The 20,617-nt window shown below is 41.6% G+C and overlaps 1 protein-coding gene across 1 annotated transcript in view; it reads left to right on the top strand.

Moving 5' to 3' along the window:
• Positions 1–500: 500 nt before the first annotated feature.
• Positions 501–20,617, top strand: part of SCLT1 (sodium channel and clathrin linker 1) — a 60,525-nt gene continuing 40,408 nt past the window's right edge. The window contains exon 1 of the mRNA XM_040699841.2: positions 501–812. The gene's annotated coding sequence lies outside the window, so the exon portion shown is untranslated. The remainder of the gene's footprint in view (positions 813–20,617) is intronic.

Raw genomic sequence — 20,617 nt, forward strand, 5'->3', positions numbered from 1 at the left:
GGGGAGCACCTGCGGGAATTCGGTTTAGCAGCGGGCAAACGGGTGGCAGATGGCATTAGCTGAGCTCATCAAAAAGCACCTGTGTGCTGCTGCTTGTTTAAGGGAGGGACAGGCTTCACCGAGAGCCTGTGTGTGGCCGCCTGTGCGGCGCTGCTGCTAGGCTGCAATCCCCCGGGGCTGACTGGATCCCTCGGCTGCAGTGTCCTGAGGCGCCCGCTGGGTGGAGCCAGAGGCCTCCATCGATCCCCGCGGGGGCGGCCGCCGTTTTCCCGCTGCGCGGCTGCGGCCTGGCGCCTTTCTGTGGGACGCGGTTGTCTCCCCGCCGTGCCGCTGCGTGATGAACAACGGGTTAACGGCTGCACCTGAGGCGGCAATCTAACCCGGCACCTGTTTCACGCGCGGAGAAAATCGAAGGGAGTGAAGGAGGGGGAGTGTATTTCTACAAAGAGCTGAGAAAGCCTGTAGTTTGGTCTATGTAAAGATGCACTAGTTGTTTTGCAGGGAGAAAAAAACAAAGCAGTTTGTGGATAAAGAATGTGCAGGGTGTGTGCCTGTAGGTTTTCTCAGCCACTCAGGCAGAGGTAGCGTCCAAGTTACAGGGGAGAATGATCTAATAAAGTGTCTCATTTTAGTGTGATCCTGGGATTTCTGCTTAGGTTTCAAAGTAGAAAGAAGTAAAATCATCTGTTCCGCTGATTGCGAGAGGCAGGGAGTGTGCAACACATGTATTGGCCTGGAGCAAGCAGAAGAGATGAGGTCAGGACTGAGAGCAGATACAAGCGCTTGGAATGCACTGCAGCTATTCGTACCTGGTAAGTGGATGTGAGCAATGTGTGCTTCACACGTTTTTAGGTAGCAGCTCGAAAATGTTGCTTTTATCATTCATTAGATCAAAAACAGTCATGCCTGTTCATTACACCTCTTAAAGGTGCGTGGAGTAAGTGTAAAGAAATCTGTGAATTGGTAGTGGGAGATGAGTTTTAGCTGGTTGTCTGATAGGAGACTTGGGAATCAGTACTGAGGGACATGGTTAGTGGTCATGGTGGTGATGGGTTGAGGGTTGGACTAGGTGATCTTAGTGGTCTTTTCCAACCTTAATGATTCTATGATTCCATAGTGAAAAAGATCACGGGGTCCCTGAAGTCAGCAGCTGGCTTGTCACCACAGCTGCAGCTGTTGATTTTGGCAGTTTTAGTTTTGTTTTTCTTCTTAATCTGGAGTCAGACTAACACTTCTGTTCTTCATGAAGGCTTCCAGTCTTGGTTTGGAAACACCAAGTACAGACGAAAAATCTTCCCCCAAGTACATTCCTACTCAGGTTAATCACTTTGCAGAATAAAATTTTGTTTGAATTTGCTTGACTTGAACAGCTGGGGTTTTGTGTGTTTCTCTGCTTTATTACAGAGCTCTCAAAAAAATAAATCACCGTTTTCTCCTTGCAAAGGGCTTATGTAATGTTACCACACCATCTCTTTGTCTTCCTTCTGGTAGCCTGAACAGCTGAAGTTGCACAGGCCTCTTCTACTTAGCATTTTCTTGAACTCTTCTTCATGACTCTTCCTGCTTCTTCCCCAGTTCTTAATCAAATATTTGAGAAATGAGCTCCTCTTCCAGAGCTGCTCCCTTTCTCTGTTCTGCAGCACAGTAGAATTATGTCACTCATGTTGCTTTCAACAGAAATGTCTGTAAATCTGTTAGTTTTGCCTAACCCCAAAATCTTTACATAGCCTTTATGAGCTATATACCCAGAATGAAACCCTGCAGAACTCCACTAGAAACTTTCATACCTGATCATGTTTCTCCACTATTTTTGTAAGCTCTGCCAGTTAGTGAGTTTTTACTCCATTTGTTGTACTTTGTGTATTTGAAATAAAGTATCACGCAACATTTTGTCAAGTACTGTGCTAAAGGTGTTACATTTTCACAATTACCATTAGTAATCCATACTGCAGTCTCAGGGAATGCATTCAGGTTTATGAGTCAGGTCTGTTTTCCATCTAATTGGATAGACTACCCCTGCTTATGGTCACTTCCTTTCATTCTTTACTGATTGCATTGCATGGTTTTGTCGCTTTCTTGTCTTGTACTGAAGGTAATTACTGAGGTCAACAGATTTTCCTTTTCAGTGAGAACTGGCACAAGGCTCCAGTCTTCTGGCACGTTCCCAGTTTTTCTGAAGGCAAATATCTTCTCAGTGTCTTTAGAAGAGGTATGATATTAGATAATACTGCAGTTCCCAAGTCTCATGAGCCGCTTGATGCCAAAGGTCTGGTTAAACAAATAGTAGTCATGATACTGATACTGTTCTGTCATATATCCTAGTCATCCTCATGACTGACTCATGCCTCTAAACTTCCACTTGACCTTCATATTTATGTAAATTTTATGCCCTTTAAGACTGTGTTCTTGAGGGGCGTATACTGTTATGCTCCAGCAATGTGTTTTGCACAGCCCTTAACATGTACTGAAACAGTTTTTATTTCTAGGAATGTGTTTTAATCTCTTTACGGGACTGTGAAGAGTGACTGAACACTGTCTGTATCATTTTACCAAGCTGTAATCTTTAACTGGGATTTAACCAATTAATCTGACTAGGAGCGGACAGTTATCAGTGCAAACAGCCATCTGTTCATATCCTCCTATTTGCCACTGTACAGTGTAGTCTGAAAGATGCAGAACACAAGAAGGAATAGGTGAATACACTGACCTCTGAAATGATCCTCTGAAGTACCTTATCTGCCTTTCCAGAGAAAAAGAATACGGTCTGAATTCACAAATCACATTTGTAGAGAGGAGATTTGTAATTAATTTCTTTCTGCTTTGCCTTATTCTGTTCAGTTGAAGCTGAGATACAGTTCATTTTGCTAACTGGGGAATCTGTAATTTCGTGGTATGTTCTGTTTCCAGTTCCCAAACCTAACGAATTGGTGCAGACAGCCATCTTAGATTCCAAAATGTGCTTAAGCCTCATTCATGAACATTTGTTTAAAACAAAACAAAACAAAAAACCTTTGACATTTTTTGAAGATAATTTTTATGTGCAAAAGTGTTTTTTTTTTTTTAAGAGATGTTATGGCTTTGTTTATTGGATCAGTTGTGTTGCTAAGCATAGAACTATCTCAAGTCGTCTTTGGTGTTGTGTACGAGGGGTGCCTCACCCTTTGTGGTTTTTAGTGGAAAATGATCCTGTGGATATACGTCAGAGCCTAGAATAGTAGTTAAAGTCTTGCTGCCCATGGTCAGCAATTTCATTATTGACTGGACTAGGAAGCCATTTAACCATTGGCCTTTGTAATGTGCTCAGTGAACAGGAGTAGAGAAGTAAAATTGCAATCACATTGATCTTTTTTTTTTTATCTCTTTTTAAGCATGAATGAACAGGGAACTTTTGCTGACATTCTGGGAGAAAAAGAGTCTACCTTCTGTGGAAGAAGGGGCGGGCAACTCGGGGAGAGTAGAAAGAAGTTGCTAGGATGGGCAGGGAGAAAACTGAAAGGCAAAAGCCCAGCTTGAACTTAACTTGGCTACTGTTGGCAACATTTTTTTTTTTTTAACAAGTATGTTAACAGTAAGAATAGGGTTAAGGAGAATCTCCATCCTTTACTGGATAAGGTGGAGATTGTGACCACTGAGGATAAGGAAAAGGCTGAGATGTTCAATACCTTCTTTATGCCTGTCTTTAATAGTCAGACTGGTTACCCTTGGGGTACTCTACCCCCAGATCTGGAAGACTGGGATGCAGAGCAGAATAAACCCTCCACAATTAAGGTGGAGACAATTGGATACCTTCTACTCCATCTAGACTGTCACAAGTCCATGGGGTCAGATGGGGGATACACCTGAGGGTGCTGAGAGAGCTGTCAAAGGTGATTGCCAAGCTGCTTTCCGCTATCGATCAGTGCTCCTGGTCAACCAGAGAGGTCATGGAGGATTGGAAGCTTGCCATTGTGGCTCCCACCTACAAGAAGGGTCATAAGGAGGACCTGAGGAACTACAGACCTGTCAGCCTGACCTTGGTGCCTGGAAAGGTTGTGGAGCAGATCATCTTGAGTGATACCACAAGGCATGTACAAGACAGCTGGGGAATCAGGGCCAGCCAGCGTTGGTTCATGAAATGCAGGTCCTTCTTGACCAACCTCATCTCCTGTGTCCAAGTGACCATCCTGGTGGATGAGAGAAAGGCTGTTGATGTAGTCTACCTAGACTTCAGCAAAGCTTTTGACACTGTTTCCATCAGCCTCATTCTGGGGAAGCTGGCAGCCTGTGGCTTGGATAGGTACGCTCTTTGTTGGGTTAAGAGTTGGCTGGAAGGCTGGGCCTGAGAGTGATGGTGAACGGAGTTATATCCAGCTGGCATCCAGTCATGAGTGGTGCCCCTCAGGGTTCAATACTGGGGCCTGTCCTCTTCAATATCTGCATTGATGACCTGAATGAGGGCACTGAGTGCACCCTCAGTAAGCTGCAGATGACATCAAGTTGGGAGGAAGTGTCAATCTGCCTGATGGTAGGAACGCCCTACAGAGGGATCTGGACAGGCTGGATACCTGGGCTGAAGCTACTGGGATGAAGTTCAACAAGACCAAGTGCTGGGTCCTGCACTTTAGCCACAACAACTCCAAGGAACAATACAGGCCTGGGGCAGAGTGGCTGGAAGACTGTGTAGAGAAAAAGGATCTGAAGATGCTGGTTGACACTCAGCTGAATGTGAACTAGCATTGTGCTCAGGTGGCGAAGAAGGACAATGGCATCCTGGCTTGTATCAGAAATAGTGGTGCCAGCAGGACCAGGGAGATGATTGGCTCCCTGTACCAAACTGTGGTGAGGCCACATCTTGAGTACTGTGTTCAGTTTTGGGCCCTTTACTATAAGAAAGACTTTGAGGCCCTGGAATGAGTTCATAGAAGGGCAGCAAAGCTGGTGAGGGGTCTGGAGCTCAAGTCTTATGAGGAGCAGCTGAGGAAACTAGGATTCTTTAGTCTGGAGAAGAGGAGGCTCAGAGAAGACCTTACTGCCCTCTACTCCTCCCTGAGAGGAGGTTGTGGCAAGGTGGGAGTTGGCCTATTCTCCCAAGTAATTGGTGATAGAATTAGAGGGAATGGCCTTGTTGTGCCAGGGGATGACCAAGGAGGTGGTTGAGTCACCATCACTGGAGATGTACAGGGAGTGGGTATGTGTGATAATAAGGAGCATGATTTAGTGGGCAACATTGGTAGTAGGTGGATGGTCAGACTAGATGATCTTAGAGATCTTTTCCAACCTTAATGGTTCTATGATTCTACTTAATCCTGTGATGCAGTGTGGGACTTTATCTGCCACTTGTGCCAGGAAGAAGTATTTCTGTATGGTACATGCTCAGTGAACTGAAGAGTAAGCTTGTTCTTCATTCTCTTCTGATTTTCAGGTTTTTCCAGTCTTAGCTTTAAGACCTTCCCTTAAGCACAGACTCAGCAACATTGTGGATGCAGAGTTCTGCGATGCTGTCAGACAATTACATGTGCATGAGAGCCCTGAAGTGCAGTGCGAGCTTATTAAGCGAGGCTCTTGGCTAAGTTTCTAGCTGCCCTTCATCTGCGGAACCACAGCTGTTTCCTGTGGTGGTAATGTCTGTTTGTTCTTGTACACGTACAGACCCACTGCTGTAAAACAGGAGGCATTACTTTCAGAGCAGGCCTTGTAAACTGGAACTCAGTGAGACAAGGCTGAGGATCTCAAAATCTGAAGTGAAGTTAGCACTCTGTGGAAAAGGTGTTTGGGCTAGGGACCTCCACGCATTGCTTTCAACCAAAATCTTCTCATCAAGTAATTGTTCTGCAGTCATTCTCACCTGTTCCTTACATCAAATTCATTCTGTTGCATGTGACAGGACTCAGTTTTTTACTCCAAGATGATTCAGAAATGTCTTTAGGTTTCATATCTGAAATGTATCTATTTTTCCTCAGACTTTTCATCCTCGTGGCTCCATCTCGTAAGTCACTCACATTCATGAAGTAGCTGGATTGTTGTCTGCTTTCCTGAATCTGGGGTTAGTCCCTGCTCTGGAATACCAGCTCTGGAGCACAAGAAGGTAATAGTTATTAGAAGAAACTATTTCAACTCGGAGGCCAGTTCTTCCTTAATATAAATCTGTCATTTATTTCAATGAACAGTAGTTTGAGATCAAAACAGCAAATGTTTCTTCAAGATAGTGAAGCAACAGCTGTATTTCTGGCTTCTCTAATGGGAGTTAGTGGCTTAGGTAATTGGGTTCATTGCTATGTGGAGCATAATCAGCATGCGTTCATTCCCTGTACAGCCAGCATGTAAAATTTGCAAGAGCTGCACACAGTGCACACTCAATCACTGTAAATCACTTAGCTGCCCACAAAATGGACGCCTGGCTACTGAACTGAAAAATGCACTTGGTAATACAGGCAGATGAGTCATGAACAAGTTTTCCATTTATATATAATGATCATATCCACAAGAGACTGGAAGCGGAACAGACCAGCTTTGCAGCCAGAAGAGGGGGAAGATTGAGTACTGTTGCAATATTTTCTCGTACTTTGAATACCATTCTTCACTGCCAAGGTGGCATTTTGCGACAGCTAATAATTGTTATGGACACAACCCAGTTCTTATCACCCAAAGGACTGGGCAGTTTTGTTCCTTTGGCTGAGGGCTTATACTGGCAGTGAAAATTTGTAAAACAAAAATCTTGTACTGAAAGTAAGTTTGGACTTTTGGGCAGGGTTTAGTGGTTGCAGAATCCTCCCCGCCTGAATTGGAAACTAGGAAATCTTCAGTTTGCTTGAGGAGCAGTCTGTAGTTGTGGAAGTTGGAGCCTCAGCTCATAATTCAACAGAGATTTCTTGGGCTTAAACTGTCATTTAGGGTATGGCCCTTGTTTAGACCACTGACATCAGAGTAGGGGTGTGTTGGCTGAGTATCAGCAGCTGTAAGGAATGCAGATGATGAGCCTTCTCCTTGCCAATGAATGTCAAATCCCTAAACATTTTCAATCAGTTAATATGTATTTGCCAGCCAGCAAATGCTCTGAGCAGCTAAGCATAGATTTGAGCTCAGTTTCTTTCCTTCCTTGAATAATGCATGTGTAGTGAGATAGGATTGTCCATTTCCATTGCGTATCTTTCTGTTTGCATTTTGATCTCACAATATTACAAATCAGCTTTACTATTTCTAATTTGAAATGAGAACTAGCCCTTCTCAAGAGAAGAACTCATCCTACTGTTAATTATCTTAGCTGGGTTCTGCCTAGATTCTCACAAAATCATTTTCTCTTGTCTGCTTTCTTCCATTCACTCTCATGTCTGTCTTATTTGTGCACCCATATTGCAGGTTAAACAGACGCATCTTTGTGAGCACAACATTTAGCTGGCTTGTTGCAGAAGAAAGAATGCTGTGGGACTAACTCATTGATATGTAGTGTTTGTCTGGGTTGTCTCATTAAGCATCATTTGGGTCCGCAGGTCCTAAATAAATGGTTAATTTTTGTAATGACATTTTATAGGAGGTTCTTTGGCAGATGTTTTTATTTGTGTTTGTGTTTTTACTTTTCGGGTGTAGCAGAAGTACTAAGTCATGGCCTGAAGCAGTGATTGAATACCTGGTGGAAGGCAGGGCCAACCCAGGGGAACTCAGGTGCATGCAGTGTACCTGAGTGAGCAGAAGGGGTGGAGCCAGGATCCACCCCTTCCCAGACCTCATTTAAGTTCTGGCAGTGGAGGAAAGGGAATCTCACTGCAGATCCCTGTGTACCTGAGGCCTTCTGAAGGTAAGCAGCTTCTTTCCTTTATTTGTACACCCACAGCTAGTGAGGGGTCTGGAGCACAAGTCTTATGAGGTGCGGCTGAGGGAGCTGGGATTGTTTCCTCTGGAGAAGAGGAGGCTCAGGGGAGACCTCGTCATGCTCTACAACTTCCTGAAGGGAGGTTGTGATGAAAGGGGGTTGGTCTCTTCTAGCGGGTAACAAATAGGACCTGAGGAAATGGCCACAAGTTGTGCCAGTGGAGATTCAGATTAGATATGAGGAAAAGCTTTTTCACTCAAAGAGTGGTCAGGCACTGAAGTGGCCTGCACAGAGAGGTGGTGTAGTCACCATCCCTGGTGGTGTTCAAGGGGCGCCTGGATGAGGAGCTACAAGATGTGGTTTAGTAGCTTAGTGGGTAGTAATGGTGATAGGAGGATGATTGGACTAAATGATCTTATAGGTCCTTTCCAACTTTATGATTCTGTGATTCGAGCAAATCTGTCCTTGCTGAGCCTGGGATCTTGCTCCTCTGCTGTCATTGTTGTGCTTTGCATCGTGTTACACTGGGACTCTGTGGTGACTCTAAAACAAAAAGTATTGTAATCAGAGGTTTTGAGTTACCCTTGAAGATCCTGAAAAACTATAAGTGTGGATCAGTCTCATTGAAATGAGAGCAGAGGCTCTTTTGTATTTTAAAATGAGTACAATGGCACTTTGCTCTTGTTTTCAGTCGAAGATCTCCAAGTGCTCTATAATGATAAGAGTTAGTGAGCAAATGCCTGCTGCTTGGGGAAAATAATCCTGCTCCCACAGAGAAATGTAGTCATGGAAAGCTGCCATTCTAACACTGCCACATGTAGGTGAAGCACTTTACAAAGATTTGATCTCCCTACATTTACAGCTCTAGCTCTAAGTAAGACAAAGGATAACAATTCCTCATGGGTGCAAAAGGAGAAGGAGGATTAAAAGGGCATGGATTATGGATCAAGGCTGTAAGGTCTTGTAAATGAGAATGTGAGAATCACCTCTAGGCCACGGATTCTTTTCTTGCAATTTATCTTTCCACCCTGATTTACAGATGGGCCTTTCAGCACACACTTCTATTGATTTCTTTGTTATATGCATCAAAGCCCTTATCTCAGGTCAGGATGGTGCGAAGCTACCTGCTGTAGAGGAGAGAAAGAACCTTGCTTGAAAGGGCTGACAGGTGACTTGGGTGAGTCTCAGCCTCTAGTTGAACTGTTCTTCAGTGCCACTGAAAATAATGTCTTGCTTACATAGTCAGAATTGAGGCAATGAGCAGACTAAACTTTGCCCTTTGGAAACATGTAAGATTTGTCCCCATGATGTGATGTATATCTGGTGGCTCAGGAAAGTTATCATGGGATATTTCTGTGTACTGGCCTGGGCTGATTGTGAAAGCAGTTTGTACCAAGGTGACTCTGCCCTGTCTTGCTTTGCACAACAGCTTCAAAGTGTTGAATGAGAACAAACCTGAAAGTCGTCTTTAGGGATATAAAGATGTCTGAAAAACAAAACAACAAAAAAAGCCTGCTGAAAATGGAGAAAAATATCTCTAGTTAGTTGATTAGGCTGTGTTTCTTCATTCTGTTCCTAGATGTGTAACAACAGCAAAACTTCATTCCAGAAAAGTCGTTTTGTAGTAAAGCTAACAAACAGATCTGCTCAGGAATTTCTCCTCAAACTTCAATAGTGACAGAAAGCGTGGAAGGGTAATTGATGAACCATCATGTGGATGTTTACAGAGCTGTTGGCATTTATGACTGAAGGCTGTTCAACTCTCTAGCTGCAGTGCTTTCGTGAGGAAGAAGCTGACAGGTCAGTGGGAGATAACCTTCTCAATTTCTTTTCCTATCAGTGTAAGCTGCTTTCAGACCTGATAGTAAACTGCAAATTACTGTGTTGCTGTTCTTGGGTAGTACCATAGTCAGTAAAATAAAATCGGTCTTCCTTGTTCGTTTTTTTCCCCATGTTTTATTTGCTAATAATAACATGGCCAAATATCAATGGACAGATAGAGGAACAAAAAATCATTGTGTGTTAAATATCTTGTAAGTCATGAGACATACCTTCTTAGTGTTCATTCTGAAGTTTTGGTGCTGAGCGATTACCATGTTCATATTGACTGATTTGTTGTTTTGAGCCTGTGTTTGAGAATCCTGGCAGCACTGCCAGGGACTTGAATATCTAAACGTGATAAATCAGCATGGGCTTTCAGGTATTGCACACTACAACTGAAGGGTGTTTACTGTTTTTCTCTTCTGAAGGCAGTAAAGGCTTTGAAGTAACACATTCTATGGGGTCTTAAAATAAGAGGTAATAGCGTAAAAAGGCTGTTCCACTTCCTGTGAACATGGAAAAAGGTAGTATGGAACAAGAGAGAATACTGTATCTCTGCAAGAGATATAGCTGATACGGTCTCTGTTTTGCAGTAGTCTAGTGCTGAATATGTACTAGTTAAGTAAGGAAAAGTTTTGAGATTTTATCCATGCTGGAGAAGAAAATTAAGCAACTACGAAATATAACTGTAGTCTGTTCCCATAAGATAGGAATCTTATCTACTGAATCACTATAATTTTTGACACAAAACATACTGAAGAGAATAGCATGTGATCGTAATGGGGTTTGGAGGCTATATGTGTTGTAGGAAACTAGACTATTGGGTTATTTTTCTGCTTGGTTTAACCTGCTGCCCTATGGGCCTTTTGTCAGTAGAGACTGGGGCAGGCTAGACTTTCTCCCTGGGTGCACGTCTTGTTTCACCTAAATGTGCACTGCTCTTGTACGTGCCCCTGCTAAACTATCCTATAGGTCTTCATTTCCAAGCCTTTCCCTTCTTTAGGCAAGAGCAAGTACTTGATGTTGTCTGAAGGTAGGTGGAAAACTTTTCAATTCTATGTTGTTTTCCCAGAAATTCTCATAGCATGTGGCCATCATGTGACGTGTCTTTTCTCTACTGTATTTTGAAGATCATTACTTGACTAATACATTAAGTAGATGTTTTGACACCCCAATCAGCTTACAGGTTTCATAAATTACCAGATAACAAATCTGAAAAGGTCACTGAGATCAATTGTGAAGATCAAGCAAAATATAATATTATACAGAACAAGGGAGGACACAGAGAATTAGGAGTCTTATTGGCGGCAATGAAACCTGGGATGCGTGTGAGAGGGCTTCCAGACTGTGAGTAAGGAAAAAAGCATTTGCATATTGCTTTTTTTTGCTGCATCTTTTAACTCAGATCTTCCTGATCTGGGAGTGAGGGGAGGCAGGAATGAGTGTCTTAGAAACAAGAAGGTTGAACTAGCTTGGGGGGAGATCTTAAGCTTTTTTATGGTTATTCATAAGTGATGTTTCTGTGCACACCATTATGTTGCACAGCTGGTGAAGTCTGGCTAACTCTTTGTTTTAGACCAAATCTAACTGCTCAGATTGCCTAGGAAATGGTCCACTGAAAGGAACAGTTTGCTGTTTGAACAGCGGAGAGTTGCTTTTAGATGTTCATAACGTGGTCAGTTAAATTTGAAGGTGAGGTTTAGCAAGCGAAAATGTGGCAGGAGGTTCAGCAGTGAGGATTAGCTGTTGTAGAATTCATGCAGGCAGACTGCTGTCTGCATGGATCAGGCTGCATGCCTACATTACTTTTGACCTTTTTATAGGCAGTGTTACCCTTCTTATCCCTTCTGTTTCAGTCTCCTATATTTATTTTATCACCTGCTAACAATTCTCACTTGTTTCAAGCAATTTGCATGTTTTAACAAGAGTGTGTCGTGACTTGTTTTTGAGGTATCTGACATGTGAAGTAATTAACAAACTGACATGTCAAATACACAAATCATACTGCTGTGAAGATATGATGTGCAAATTTTAATAGCTGTTATTTGAAAAGCTGTGTTGTCTTAGGCCCTAGTAGTGAGTAGATCTTGTTTGGGGGTAGTACTAGTACTGAGGCTTGGGAAGAGTTCTGAAAGTGAGACTTTCTGAAACTTACTGTTTCTACTTAAAAGGCTCAATATTATGCCTGAGAAAGGACTTGAGTACTTGAGAATTAATAATCGCACGCCTGACCATTCAGGGTAGAGACTAGAGTCACAGAACTGTTGAGGTTGTAAGGGACCTCTGAGAGGTCATCTTGCCCAACCCTTGTGTCCAAGCATGGCTACCAAGGGCAGGTTGCTAAGGACCACATCCAGATTGCTTTTGAATATCTGCAAGTAGGGAGACTCTTCAGCGTCTTTGCATAAGTTTTGCCTGTCATCCTCACAGCGGGGAGGGAAAATAATGAAATGATTCTTAACATTCAGAGGGGATTTCCTGTGTTTTGATTTATGCCTCTGAACAGAGTTCAGTTTATGTTACTGGATACTAAGGAAAAGAGCCTGGCTCCGTTTCCATTGCAACCTCCCTTCAGGTATTTGTACACTTTGATAAGATTCCCCATGAGTGTTCTCTTCTCCAGGCAGAATGGTGCCAATTCTGTCAGCCTTTCTGAGACACTCCAGTCCCTTAATCATCTTTGAAGCCTTTTTGCTGGACTCTCTCCAGTATGTCCATACCTCTTTTTCACTGGGAAGTCCAGATCAGCAGACTCCAGGTGTGGCCTCACCAGTGCTGAGGAGGGAGGAAGGATCCCTCCCTTGACCTGCTGGCAACACTCCTCCTAGTGTAGCCCAGGATAACATTGGCCTCCTTTGCTGTGAGGGCACGGTGCTGGTTAATGTTCAGCTTCTACAGCAGGACAAGAACAGAGCTGACCTAAACAAGGAGATGTGTTTCAGGTTGGGAATTCCAGAGCAAATACTGAAGAGTATCAGAGCCTTCCTTTAATGCCCCTTTGGCTGTTTATCATTATTCTGGTAGGTACAGTTTGGAGGATGCTAAGCTGCTGGGGACTCCAGAATGTATGGGAGCACTATTTCCACTTCAAAATCAAGAGATTTCCAATGACTGTACAAAGGGAATGTAAATAAAATTGCCAGCTTCACCTCAGGTTGCCAAGCCTAGGGTATGGCCATAGGGATACAATCAAAGCTTTGCAGCTGAGGACCTCTTAATCTGTTAGGCTGGGTCTGAAATTTAGAAAATGATTTTTGCCTGAGCCTGCTAGTGCAGATGTTTCAGTATGGTGAATGGTTGGACTATAAGTTTTCTGAGGCAAAGAATGTTTTATTTTGTAGGAGATTGCACAGTTCTTCAAAGCATCGTAGTCCTATGGAAGAGTATCCTACAGAGTGTCATTTGACTGGTTTTGCAGGAGTGCCATGCATGGAATTAGGGTTTGATGATGAAGGGAAAGAAGTGGAGGAAGCTTCAGTGGCTTACTTTTGCAATGACCTAACTCTTGTGAGCAGAAATAGATTGAAAGACAACTGTATATAGATTAGAAAACTGTATATAGGTTATAGACAGAAACAATTTAGCAGTTTGATAGTGGTCAGAGTACAGAAGGGTGATGTAAGACTGGAGTGCCTGAGGGAGAGATGTAAGCAACATGGGCACATTCCTTACAAAATAGGACAGGTACTTAAGAAAGTAATAGCAAGAAAGTATAAAACATTGCTGTGTGTAAATAAGAGCAGAGAAGAGGCGGGGGGGAGGGAAGAGAAAAATACATATATGAAGTGTATATAATGAAAAAGGTCTCGCTGAGCTGAGAGAAGAAGGAAAAGAAAAATGCAAAACTGCAAAGAATTGAGGATTATGAAAAGCCTGAGGCAAAACACAAACCCTGGCAGCCAGGGAAAGGAAGTTCTTTGGAAGAAGAAAGAAGTAGGTTTTCAAATAGAATGCAAAATACCTATGTTTGGAGTTAATTTTGGCTCTCATCCTTTTGAACATCTGTTGATCAGGGATTATACTAAAAATTCTTGCATTTTATTTTCCTGGGCAGAAAAATCAGTGAGAAGTTTAGAATACTACATATTTTTAGTGGCGTTTTCTGCCAAAGGTATCAGATGGGTGGTATGGGGAGGCACCCAGAGAGCCTAACACTCGAGGGCTTTGAATTTTTAGCAAGTCTAGCTCCCTCAATATAGGTATGCCTGCAGTATGTCAGAGGGGGAAGATGCTCCAGGTGGCTTGAGCTAGGCCAAAGATGGTTCATGTTGCACTGTGGCTGACCTAACATAGGGCTTAGTGTGTTAATTTTTGCATCCCCTCTCACAGTGTTTGTCCCTGTTCTTGAAAGCTATAACCCACTGTCCTGTTAGCTTGTTTTTAAATGTTTATTTTGAAGCACTTAGGAAGAAAAGGAGAAAGGATCAGAAAGCAAAACTGAAGACTCAAGATGGCTGAAAAATAGAGTAAGAACAAACAAACAAAAAAAGAACAATGCAGATGAAATAAAATCCATGAAAGTGGTAAATTTTCTAGGCCTGAAATATCCCTGAAAAGCTAGGAAAGGGGGAGTGCAACAAAAGCAACTTTTATTTGTTCCAGTTCTTTGGGTAATTTTATTACTAGCTTTGAGGGTCAGTGCTGCAAGTTCAGCTAAGAGAAAGACTTATTTGTTCTTATTTCTGAGAAACCATATTTGAGAATTTGGAGTACTGCCCTGATAATCATCCCCCAGTATTATTCTTGTATTTCTGGACTGTAGCTCTTCAGTGTATAGTCATCAACATATGCCTTTTTATTTACAAGTTTTCCACATACAAATTATTCTTGCTACTTTTGTTGAACAAAGAGGCCACATGGGGCAGCTTGACTCATTGGCCTGTATTTAGACTAGCTTTGAAGGAGAAACATCTTTGGCTGATACGGCGTTTGACTCTACTGACAACTTTCTGCGGAACTGTGGTCTTGGATGCATAGGGGCTTGGAATCTGTAACCTTACCCAAAGCTCTGCACTCATCCTGTTGTGAGTGGCATAGGCATTGTAAGTGAGAAGACTACTCATATGCCTTGTTAATTTGCCTGCACCTCACCTGGCAGGACAAGGAGCACAGTCCTCAAGCTCTTGTGCTGGAGTAACAGTAGCAAACTCTTTTATGTTGATGTAAGTTAGGATTTGTACCCCTGTCCATCCTGTCATTTGTCTTTAGTTCTGATAAATCATGTTTGCCCTCGTTGCTGTGGAGGCCTACAGATCCTTAGCAGTTAGAGCTAAATGTTTGCTCATCTGTGCCGGATACTTGATGCTCTCTAGATTACAGTCCTGTCCTTGCCACCTCCTTTTGAGAGCATGTTAGCCATCACCATGCTTGGCCCTTGTTGCTTGTTCTGGTCTGCATCTGGAGTTCCCATTGACCTTTTGTGAGGTTTGTTCTGTAGGCTACACTTGTCATTATGGAAATGCTTTGCAGTATGAATAGATTTGAGTCATAAGCATCTTCCTGCGTGTATTTAACTAATGTGAATCCCTCCTAATGTTATGTTCTATAATGCAGGTATATCAGCTAAAAACATTTATCCCTGATCACCAGGTAGTGTTCCTTGATAAGCTCCTGACAGTTTCAGTAACTGCAAAGCCTGCTTTTATGGCAGAGGAATGTGGTGGGGGAGGAAAAAAAAATGGATATTTAAGGTAGGCCAGATTTTACATTCTTTGTATGACTGTGTGTTTAGAAACTAACGTTCATTTATGTTTATTTTTCACACTGCAGAGTTACTAACCTGCTTTTGCTTAGGTTTTATTTTTACCTTTTTAAAGACACCTGGAAATTCACATCTTGAAATGTGAGTTTCAAAACTTCACACTACTGATAGCAGAAGATAAGGAGAGGTGTTAGGGGCCTTCAGTTGACAAATTCTTTGTGTTGTGTCAGAGTTCATGAAATTGTTACCTGTGAGGGTTAGTTATCTGTAGAGAGGATTCTCTCTGTTAAGAATCTTGGCTGGATTTTTGAACACCCAGGCCGTTGTTCCAGTGTAGTGTTCTCTCAGTGGCTCATTTGTCTTCATTTAGTGGAGTTTACCTTACTCTCACATGTGCTGGTGTGATTGGCTTCAAAACTAAATCTGGGAAATGGTCCATTTAAACAGTGAAACAAAATATGTTTACATTTCAGCAGGACCAATCCATTTTGCAGTGCTGTTTTAGAGTGCAGTCATGCAAGCAGGCGAACTATGCAGGATCTTAATTTCTGCCAAAGGGCTGTGTCTGTGAGGAGCAGAGCTAGGAACCTACTATAGTAGAAATCGTTTTGGAGATGACAAGGGATGACAGTCTGAAAATACAGAATCTCTTTAAAATTGAAAGAGCAGTATTGTCATTTCTGCAGGCTCCTCTGTGAGTATTTTCTACCATTACAGCGAAGGAGCTGGTCTCTGTCCTAGGTACTTCTAAATTTCAGTGTTAGCTAGGAGTGTGTTTTGCGCACGTATGCTTCCATGCACTACATGATCAAATCATTCATGACAAGTTATACCTAAACTTCTAATTTTAAGTTCTTCACAGTGGAAATAAGGGTACAGAAATGGATGGACCTTACTCTTTTACCATCTGATTCAAAGACCTTTTAAGAGCTGTAGAAAGTCACAGTTGATTTCAGTGAATGTTGAATCAAGCTCTAAACCAGGAACTCATGGTCATTGATGCAGTCTTCTAAATGCCCTAATCAAATGGATAGAAACCTTTTGCAGAGGGTTCCAGCCATTGTGTGGCTCAGCCTGGTTCCTTATTTTACTTTTATCTTCTGCTTAGCTTTGGAATAGCTTGAAGCAACATAAAATCCCTCATCCCTTGGTGCTTTGTATATACTTTTGACAACAGGCATATTTCAGCCAGCACTGAAGCCTATCTAAATAGGAATGTTTTGTGGGTTTTTTTTTTTTGCTGTTCTTGTTTTGTGTGGGAGGATGGTATGTTTTGTCGATTTTAAGACATTTCTGCAATTTTAGAGACTTCTTAGTGGTGCATTTGGTATTCAAAAGCAGCTGGATTCTTTTATCTCTAAACTTTCCAAATGGAGTTTATTCCACAAACCCTTTGGCATTTTCCAGAATGTACTGGTGTAGAATAAAAGCTTGAAAACATATGCATAAAGCAAGTGGGTTTTAATACATTTCAAAAAGAAGCCTATGTTTTTGAAGAAAAAGGGGTTAGAGATGAAGGCATATCAAAACACAGACCTGCCGGGCATCTGGGATCAAATGTAGATTATTAGTTTCATGCTGTAGCATGCAGAGGGATCTCAGAATTCACTCTAGCCTGTAACTGAATACATGGAAATAATTTCTGTGAAAATGAAAAATCATGAAATATCATATTGCCTATGTAGTGGACAATGCTATTTCATGGATCAATTTTCTGTGCAAGTAGTTTTTATTTTGATTGGACTGGTCTTTTCAATTGGTGCCTAATTCCAATTTCCACATGGAATAGAAAGAATCCCTGTTCTGAACATTGGGAATGTCACCACGAATATTTCATCTGAATAATGTAACTTGAAAGTCCAAAACTGCTAAAGAAGTCTCCTCTGTTCAAATGTGATACAGAATGCATAAATAACTACAACTCATGAATCCCAAAATACATAATCTTTCAGATCTTTGCTTTTTTGTTTGTCTGGATGTTTGTGTTGTATTTATAATTTTAGGCAAGAATATAGTAAGGAAGCTAACAATTCCCCTTAATGAGGACACCTACTCCTTACACTCCTTACCTAATTTTGTCATGTAGTGGATTTGTTTGATGACTGCACTTTCAGAGTTAGAAGTATCTCTTGTCTGTGCCTTACTGCTGGGAAAGCAGCAGGAGCTTTCAGTACCATCTTTCTGATATAGGAATGCATGTCTGTGTACCTGAGTCCCACTTGGTGCTGCTTAGCCATGGTGGAGTAATATTATATGAATCACTGACAAAGTCTGAGTGATGATCAAGCTCCTTGGATTCTCCCCATTGTTACTGTGCATGCTGGAATGTTTCCAGCTGATGTAAATCAGTGGGGATGTCTTTTCATCCACAGTAAGCCCTACACTGCCAGTTTCCCAGCTGGGCAAAGCAGCTTAGAAGGAGGCTATCCTTACCTTTTCTTGATTCTCTATGACAGTATTGCAATAAGACATTGTCACTCTGAGTAGTGATCTGATCCCCATGTCTTAATGATCATCCACGCCCACCAGAGAGCGGAATGTTTTAATTAGCTAACCTAAAATCTCCCAGAAGATAAAAGTGGAAGAATAATTTACTTACATAAACCAAACATAAACAACAAAGTTAGTAAGTACAGAGACGTGCCAGAAGAAATAGAAACAAGTCTTTATATCTGTCTAGCAGAGTCAGAATACTTTGGTGCTTTATGGCTGGCGTCCAGTTCTCAGATGAAAAACACTGCTCTGGATTTAAATATCACTGATGAAAACCATTCAGAGGTTACCTCTGTCTGATAGATGCCCAGGCTTTTCTTAGAATTCTGTTTGGATTAAGATGCTCTCTCTTCATGTTTTCTTTTAATGCAACACTTTCTTGGAGGTCAGTTATAATATTTGTCCTACAGGACTAGCACCATATGATGCATTCCATGCCATATGGAATGCATCGTATGTATTGTATGGTACAGTAATAGTGGGGGTAGTTGGCTGGAGGGCTGCCACCGCTTGGGGACTGGCTAGGCATCAGTCAGCAGGCAGTGAGCAATCACATTTTGCATCACTTGTTTTGTGTATATATAATCTATTATTTTTTTTTCCCTTTTCTGTCCTTCCAAAATGTCTGTATCTTAGCCCACAAGTTTAGCTTTTTTTTTTTTTTTTCCCAGTTCTCTCTCCCATTCCACTCTGGAGGATAGAGTGGAACTGTGGTGCTTAGCTGCCTACATATCCTTATAAACAAACGCTTCTAATACTGAGCGCAGACTAGAAGTTCAGTGCATCACTGCTTCTTGAAGCTCAGCCCGCCAAGAACCAGTGTCTTTGGTGAGGAAGTAGATTTGAGATCAACTATGATATGTCATTTTCTGAACCCAAAGATACAAGTGGAGAGGACTGACTTTTCAGGTGCTGCACCTAAGCAAGAAAATATTGTTACTAATGCCAGAAAAACAGTTTTGTTCTGTTTAAATATACCCAGGACAAAAGTAGGCTCTGTGTAGTTAAGAGAGTTGGAGCATTGCTTTCAATGCTGCTGAAGGGCAGGGGCTGTAGAAAGTCTTTTTTTTTTTTTTTCTTGATACCATGTGAATTTGTTGAATTATTCAGCAGTCCAATTTTACCTCAATCCGGCTGGTGTAGAAGTTAAACATGTGCGTTGGTTGCCCAGTGTGAAGAGGTTAGCCACTGCTGTACTGTGGTATGTAAAAGTCTCTTACGGAAAGGATGTGGATTAGAGGTTAAAACGAAACATGACTGTGAAGATCCTTGATCGCTCCTTTGTAATAAAATTGCTCTTTTTACTTAACATTACAGCTGAGAACAACAAAAAGAAATTATTTGAATTAGTAGCTCCATTCTTTATCATCATATATAATTTCAGTTATACCAGAGGATCTGTAAGTTAGTGGAACTACGCTAATAAGGGAAGTAAATGAAAGATAACACCTGCCTTGACTTTAGTCTGGTTGTATGTATGCACTGTGTCAAATTTCTTTGTATCTCTACGTACACAAAAGCATTTGAGAGCTCTTTAAAACTGCATGCTGTTTTTAAAAACTGTTTTCTCCTTTGCTCTTCTTCAGACCGTAGATCCATTTCTTAGATACTGTGGATGAAAGCCCAGCTCCACTTGCAGCCTGTAGCAAATAGCCTATTAAATTCAATGAAGCCAAGATTTTGCCTTGAATTCATACAGTGGTGAAGCACTACAAAACCACATGTGCTATAATGCACACCCTAAGTGCTAATGCTTTCTTTTCAGGGTGCTAAGACTTCAAACAAGGGCAATTAATTGTATGTGACTACTTCTCCCTAGGAACTGAAATAATTTTAATAGATTACTACGCATCTCAGGAAGTCATACTGTCCTTCACTTCTAAATAGCTCTAGGTAAAAACTGTTCATTGAAAATCAAAGAGTCTGTAATCAGCACCAGCTCTGATCTGTTCTGATCTGCCCGAGAACTGAACACCATTGTAATTATGCAGACTGGAAATGCCAGAGAAGACATGGAGCTGTAGTAGTGGAGCTGATTCCAAGCAGTTTAGTAAGATATGCGAAGTCCCATTTAAGTCTGATGGTTTTTCTCTTGAGTATAATGTGATTGTCCAAAATTACAGACCTTCTTGTGAGCACATTCAAACCAGATAGCTTTTGGTAAAGGACTCAGCTCATTGACTGTGCTGGACATCTCTTGTTTCCATATTGAAATATATTTGTTTCATTCACTGGATTAAAGGTTACTTAATACAGTGACTTAATAGAGGAGGGAGATGCTCTAAAGGTGTAGTTCTCCTTACAGTCAAAAGATGGCAGTACAACTTCTATTCCAAGCAACACAGAGATCACCATATATCAGTTGTTTGCGTTTATGCAAGGGATAAAAGGAATCCATAAAACCATGGCTTTTTCACCCTTCACAAAAGAAGGGTGAAAATATATACTTGGGATCACAACAACCAGCTGTTCATGTGGCAGCAGTTATGACCTCGATATTCTGTTATAACTTTGAATGTGGTCCTGATGGCCAGGTTTAATTGGCTCAGCGCAATTATGGAGTCAGATGGTCCCAGAATGGATGTGTGTAGTGAAGGCTTTAATTAAGGTTTAGGGGACTGGGAGAATATGAAATGATAGTGTCCTTATCACTCTTCATGTTGCTTTCAATAAGGTCTGAAAGAAGCAACTGATATTCTTAAAGAAACAAGATTTAATTAAGCTTAAATATTAACTAGATGATATTAATTTGAAATTATTTTATGAGATGCAAGTTGTTAATAGTAAGAAAATTATGCTTTTGTGGAAATCTGTAC

Source organism: Gallus gallus, chromosome 4, assembly GCF_016699485.2.
Source record: "Gallus gallus isolate bGalGal1 chromosome 4, bGalGal1.mat.broiler.GRCg7b, whole genome shotgun sequence".
In the NCBI taxonomy this organism is placed as follows: domain Eukaryota; kingdom Metazoa; phylum Chordata; class Aves; order Galliformes; family Phasianidae; genus Gallus; species Gallus gallus.